This window comes from Mastomys coucha, unplaced genomic scaffold, assembly GCF_008632895.1.
Source record: "Mastomys coucha isolate ucsf_1 unplaced genomic scaffold, UCSF_Mcou_1 pScaffold21, whole genome shotgun sequence".
Taxonomy (NCBI): domain Eukaryota; kingdom Metazoa; phylum Chordata; class Mammalia; order Rodentia; family Muridae; genus Mastomys; species Mastomys coucha.
Window position 1 is genome coordinate 166,474,170 of NW_022196904.1, and position 7,350 is coordinate 166,481,519.

At 41.2% G+C, this 7,350-nt stretch overlaps 1 pseudogene; it reads left to right on the forward strand.

Annotated features, from left to right (window-relative positions):
• Positions 1-3,307: 3,307 nt before the first annotated feature.
• On the forward strand, positions 3,308-4,083 carry LOC116101158 (annotated as a pseudogene).
• The last annotated feature ends 3,267 nt before the right edge of the window (positions 4,084-7,350 follow it).

Sequence of the window (7,350 nt, forward strand, 5' to 3'; positions counted from 1 at the left end):
TATTTTCTTTTAGTTTGGAGCCCTGAGCATTAAGAATGGCTACCTTCATCTAGTACATTATTAGACTGGTCACTTGGTTGATGTGTGGTAAAGCCACACATGGGGTCTGGGTATAACCCCAACCATCAAGGCTGAATCAGCACCCCTCTGCAGACACAATCAAAAGTGGCCCATATGAATTTTGTCAGTATATCCTCTAGTTATTTAGTACCTAGTACATGTTAGTCACTGTGTGTTATTTCTAATTTTTATAAGCCTCTAAATTAGAAATACTTGTTATAAATCAAGAAAAAGACACTGAGTTTAAAATAATACTCTGGAAAAAAAAAGAAAGAAAATGAGAACACCATCTGAATCCAAATGTAGTCAGATCTTCTCACTATGACATCTCCAAGCCTCATACTGTGATTTCATGACTAAATCTCTTTAGGAAGCAACAGGACATTTCCTATGTATGCTATGCCACAACTAGTCAGCAAATATCAGCAAATATAGAGCCTAGACTTTGGTGTTCTATAAGTAGAAATTGTATTTGTCTTTATCATGTCTTAGAGTTATATTTTTATCTCTACAATTCGAGGCTTTACATAACCACACTAAAAACAATGCAAGCCAAGCACTCAAACGAATCCCTGAGTATGAGAACACGGCCCACTTCTAAGAAGGAAAACAGCTTATTTGATGATTCCTTAACGCAAAAGGATCTCCGGAAACCTTCCTGCTGGAGTCTTAACGTGACTACTCCTCACAGTTCCCTGCAGTTGCTGTCACCATCTCAGAGATTAGGATAAGCACATGATAAGATTATGACATTGTGTCCTGGGCTGTGTTTGCTCATTGCTTTGAGAGGGACGATGAATATTTGTTTATTACAGTTGGTGCAGCTCCCACAGGGACTAAAAGACGACCTTTAGAGGAGAGACATAATCTTTTCTAGAAGAAAGTGTCTACAAATTACTACTAACAAGCTGCAGCTGTAGCTAAGGGAGAGCTGATAAAGAAGATAATTCATGCACTTCATGAAACTCGGGTTATTTTTTTAAACTTCCTATTGATTCTTTGCGATTTTCACATCATCCACCCCAATCCGACTCCTCTCCCTGTCCCTGTGTATCCACCCTCTGCCTTTGCAACCTCTCCCTCCAAAACAAAATAAGATAAATTAAAAACAACCTTGCCGTGGAAGCTTCAGGATGTCACAATATGCCATGCAATATACCCTTTTGTCCACATGACTTCAATCGAAAATGTTCTTTACAGTGAGTCACTGGTCTGTTTTGAGGCCTCTGGTTTCTGCTAGACTATCAATACTGGATCCTCACGAACACTCTTCTTAGATACCCTGTTGTCGTCCTGTGTTGCAGAGATCCTATAGAGATCCTTTGGATCTGCAGGACCTGTGGCTCTCTCACATGCTCCAGAAGATTATAGATGTCGGGAAGAGCCAACTAATGGCCCTGGATCTGGGCCTGGGAGGTAGCTTAATTGGTCAGCCTGACAATTTCCTGAGCCCACATCACCAGGGAGTGCTCTCCAGGACTGCCTCAGCTAGCTTACCCAGTGTTGAAGTCAGCTAGAAGCTGGATCAGCTCTCCTTGGGGCTGGCTTGCCCATGTCTTTGCTACCAGGATGAGCTCTACCGTGCTGCCCAGGAGAGGAGCAGGTGCACCAGGATGAGCTCTACCATGCTGCCCAAGAGAGGAGCAGGTGCAAGGGCCCGTTTGCCTGCCTGCTGTAGGCAAAGGAAGGGACTCTCTCTTTACCCCACAGCAGAAGGGGTCAGTTCATCTGCTCACCTACTCTCAGGATCAGCCCTACTGTGTTACCCAGGTGACAGGTGGGCCAGAACTTTCCCATGTTATGTCTGGCAAGAGGCAAGGCAGGCCGTCTCAGCATGGTGCCACAGGTAGCAATCCATACCAGGGACATCTGTATGGCTTTTGGTGGTATCATGGGTCTGGGACATCAACACAGACCAAGCTACTATAGAACCACAAATTCAGACATGCACCCCCCCACACACACACCTGGATCCTTATCCCGCAAACCTGGTAGCAGCCTGGGCCCATGGTCTCAGATGGCGGTCTTTGTCATTCAGATCAGCATGTCCCCTTCAGCAGCATGGTCCTCAGATATCCACACGGTCTGGTAGCAGCCCAGACCACAGACATCTGCTTGGCCTTTTGTGGTAACTTGGGCCACTGACATTGGTACAGACCCCAGATTCAGCAAGACCATATACCCAGATGGCCTTTGGCAGCAGGCTAGGCCAGGGCTTCACCATGGCCTCCTCATATCTGCCTGTGCTTTACCACCACCAAGTACACTTTTCTCCAAAGTGTGTGAATCCCTTGGCTTCACCTTCTCTTCCACCATTCCACTCTCCATCCACCACTTCACTGTGTGCTCCATCTTCCCATCTCTCTCACACTCATCCATCACAATGGCACCCACAGCAGGTGTTTGTGTATCTTTCTTCCTACCTCCCAGGGCCAGCAGGACCAAGGCAGGTGGTGAATGTCCTTCTTCAGGGTGTTCTGGCCAGTGTGGCACGGTGGGCCCATGGGTGTCTTTCTTTTGGCCTGGGGGCAGATGCTTGGATCAATTCAGATTATTTTTACATTTTGATTTTTTTCAAAATATGAGTACCTTTCTCTTCCCAAATGGGTGCTTTGTTTTCATTCAGTATTTAATCTATAGATGTGAAGCAGAAAATCAAGCCATAACATTGCTTCAACAGTTAATTTGATTTTTTTTATCTGTTTTTCACAATCTCTAAGGCTGTATCTCATTTGTTTGCTTGTATTTTCTATGTGTGAATGTTTTGTCTATATGTATGTCTATGCATCAGACGTATGCCTGGGGTGCTTGGAGACCAGAAGAAGGCATAGGGTCTCTGAAACTGCAGTTATATAGATGGCTCTGAAAGAGCAGCAAGTGTCTTGACCTCTGACCAATCTCTACAGCCTCAGGGCTGAAACTCTTACTTAAAGTTCTCTTTCCAGAGTGGAATATTAAATCATTACATTTCTTATAACTTTCTTTTTTTTACATTTTCTACACCATTTTAATCAGAGAAAAATGCTTTATATAAGCATGACTAGTGTAAGTAAGAATAATCCCAGACTCTATAGATGTTTAAGAAGGAAAGAAAACACCCTCCCCCCAGAGGCTCAAGGATATAAATTATCAGTGCTGAGTAAGCTTGTCAAAGGGAACCCAAAGTTTGGGTTTTCACCATTTTTTCTCCAAATGTGGATTTATGATAATGTGGCCTTGCTGACCTTCCACTTTGGGTTCACCTCTAATTAAGGGATTTTATTTCAAATGAGGTGTGGATACAGTTACAGCTCAGAGGTGAAAGATGTTACTACCTTCTAACCTGCAAGTCTGCTCTCCTGACCATGGGTATCCTGTTTTTGTACTGGCTTGTGATTTGAGTCAACCCAAAATTTAACACAAAGGGAAATGGGCTAAGATTTAGAATGTTGACAGCCATGAGCATGCTTAGGCTACAGAAGAGGCTCGACTCTAGTGTCCTCCGCTGTAGGGAAAAGAAGGTCTGGCTGGACCCTAATGAGACCAATGAAATCGCCAATGCCAACTCTCGTCAGCACATCAGCAAGCTGATCAAAGATGGCCTGATTATCTGAAAGCTTGTGACTGTCCATTCCCAGGCGCTACTGGAAAAACACTTTGGCCCGATGGAAGGACAGGCATATGGGCATAAGGGAAGAAGAAGGATACTGCCAATGCTCGGATGACCGAGAAGGTGACCTGGATGAGAAGGATGAGGATCCATCCCCAGCTTTTCGGGAGATACCGGGAATCCAAGACTGACCGCCATATGTATCACAGCCTGTATCTGAAGGTCAAAGGGAATGTATTCAAAAACAAATGGATTCTCATGGAGCACATCCACAAACCGAAGGCTGACAAGGTCGCAAGAAGCTACTGGCTGACCAGGCTGAGGCTCGCAAGTCTAAAACCAAAGAAGCACGAAAGCGCCAGGAGGAGGGCCTCCAGGCCAAGAACGAAGAGATCATCAAAACTCTGTCCAAGGAGGAGGAGACCAAGAAATAAAGCTTCCCTCGTGTCTGTACATAGTAGCTTGGCCGTGGCCTCTTATGGTTCAGTCATTAAAATAAAGCAAGCCCTTGTCCGGTGGGGGACAGGGGGAAGATTTAGAATGTTTGGCAATGTGGAAAGCCAAATCATATGAGAAGTGCAATGACCCAGTGACCGGCACTCCACAGTACTGCATTCATGCAGTCTCTCCAACTGCAGTGGTTTCTCAGCCTTCCTAATGCTGCTACCCTTTAATACAGTTTCTTGTGATGTGGTGACCCTGTAACATTTTTTATGTTGCTATTCATAAATGTAATTTTATACTGTTATGAGTGTTAATGTAAACATTTTTTTGTACATAGAAGTTCGCCAAAGGGTCATGACCACAGGTTGAGAAGTAAGGAACTAGAACCTCAGACAAGACTCCACAGTCTTCCAGTTCACTGAGTGACAGCCAGTCATGGCTGTGCTCATAGATGCCTTGGGGCAGACCACAATAGTCCTCCACATTTGTGTCTTGTTATCTGCCTGAGCTACAACCAATGGTATCTTGACATTCTGCTCTCTACAATCAAATAGCAAAATTCTTCTGATAATAGAATAAGGGCTTTGGGGGATTTTAATAGAAGCAGTGACTTCATCCATATGTGTACCATTCTAAGAACCTATATTTGAATCAGGCAACAGCACATATGCCCCGAAGGGCTGCTGTATTTAGATACCACATGCCATGTTGTAAGATGGGAAGACACTTGTCTTTATATTTGATTCTTTCTCTAATATACATGACTACCTTTTAAATCGGCCTAACCAACTCACTTATTGTGTCGGTCTGTCTTTTCCCTCAAAGGTTGGAAGTCTGGATCTTTCTTTGAATAATACATTTTCTGGAAGGAACAGAGGCCCTAATGTGCATGTAAAACAATAACAATATTAACTTATGTTATTGTGATTTCAATGTGCCTCTTAGTAGGCCACACAAAAGATGGCCTCTAAACGATGCAAGATAGATATTGTTATTGCCCAAATTACATGGATGGAGATGATGAGGTTTTTTACACGTATCTCATCACATGAAATCAGGCAGCAGGTGCACACATGCAAGAGCCTGCTCTAAACACTATTCTGCAACATGTTGTACCTTCAGGAAAGAAAAAAACCATACTTGTCTACAACCTGTATTATTAGGATTAAGTGTCACTAAAATAAAACAACTTTGGTCATTATAAATTCCATTGAAATAGTTCAGTTGAAGAGTCACACAGGCAAACCAGAGGCTTCAAAACATCTTGAGGTTGAGATCACTTGAGCCTGTATCACTGGCAGGCTCTCCATATAGCATCTTTTTTTGCTTTCAAATGAGGATAAATACATCTTTTATGATATTATTAAGCTAGTAGACACCATTTTTACACAAAGCAGGTGTTCAACAGCTACAGTTCTATTTTTAAAGTATTATTTTTGAGACACGGTTGGTTTCATTAAACTCAGGCTAGCCTAAAACTCAGTCAGTAGCCGAAGATGCCCTTGAACTTCAGATCCTTTCGCTGTTGTCTATAGAGCACCAATATTATAGGCATGTACCATAATGTCCAAGCTATGTAGTATTGTCGATTGAACCCAGGGCTTTAATATTGCCAGGTAAGCATTTTACCATTTAAACCTCTACCACCCCCTTTGTGTGTGTCTGTTGTTGTTGTTAAAGATATGGATAATGCCTGAATTTTCATACTTTAATTTTTCTTGACAAGAATGCATTTTTAGAATGAGTTCCTCTGCTTGAGTGTATATATATGTATAAATATACATATATATATATATTGCACATATATATGGACTAAATATGTACATTTTATATAGCATATTTATTTATTATATATTATTGTATTTATATATATTTACATCATTGTATTTATTTCCTGATGGACTAAAATCAATATTTTTGGCATGTTCAGTACATGCATCCTTCAAGAACTAATTAAAACTTTGAGAAGTCCCTTGTCCCTGTAGTAAATAATCCAAATTTGCTTTGTGTTTAAATTCATGTGGTCATTTTTCCCTACAAATTCCAGTCTGCCAACTACTACTTTTTGAAGGATACTTGCTGAAGAAGAACCACTTATTTAAGTTTGCTCTAGATACAGGTAACAATAATGTTTTGTGAATTATATATTGAATGTGAGAAGTTCTCAATATATGAATATTGAAGCCGTCCAGGAAACAAACAAGAGTGCACCTGAACTTTTAGTAGGCTTTCTTGCTCTACCTTTCTTGCCTGAGTTTATCTGTACTTTCTGTATGTGTCTTTGTCAGCTGTGTGACAGTCTCTCTCCTTTTCAAAGTTGATACCCAGTCTGTCATTTGAGTGACTGATGCAGTCCTCCAACACTGTATATTTCCCATTTCCAAACTGTTACCTTCCCTATTTTTATATTTTAAAATCTAAATCTGGAAAACTAAGTTATCACTCTGGGAACTATTTATTTTTATTGTGTTCTTATCAACTGTCAAAACAGCTGAATGTTAAACATTTGGTCAGTTGCCAAAATACAGCATTATGAATGGGAGATGGAGACAGAGCAGCCCTGCGAGCTGAGCTATTAACCCACAGGAAAAAGCTTGGAACTAAAACACTATTGCTTTCAAATGGTGTTTATTGGAAACAATCCATTAAGCTTAATTTCTATTTTTTTCTCCCATGTTGATCATGGCGAAGTTAACACATCATGGTAACTATCTTGAAAATAAGAAACCATCTTCATCATATTGACAATGGAAAATCTTTTACATTCTGTTTAAGGAACAGAATTCAGTGTCATCAAAAGTATACATTTTGAGGTGCTGTCCTTGAAGCAGGACCCAGCAGTATTAGGGAGTCACCATGGAAGCTCAAATTTCCAATCTTCCATTGCAAGTGGTGAATAATTTATTCTCAACCGTCAGTTTCCAGCTCAAGATTATGTTATGTAGAATGAGGGCACCAATAAGCTAGCTGGATCAGCCTTATGTTTCTCCTGGGCCCAGCTCTCCCAGCATAGTACATAGTCATAAATCATTGTCTCACCAGTTTGCAGTCATGAAGTCAGGCAAAAAAAAACCAAAGCCTCTTTTGATCAGCATCATATCTGCACTGTCATGGTGATCTCAAATACTATTTTATAATCTGAAGTAGATTTCTCCCATCCGTTTTTACGTACTTAATTTTTGTATGTTTTTCTCTTAGATTGAAACGAGCATATTCTTTGTGTATATGTATGACTATGTATGCACTCCCCACATACA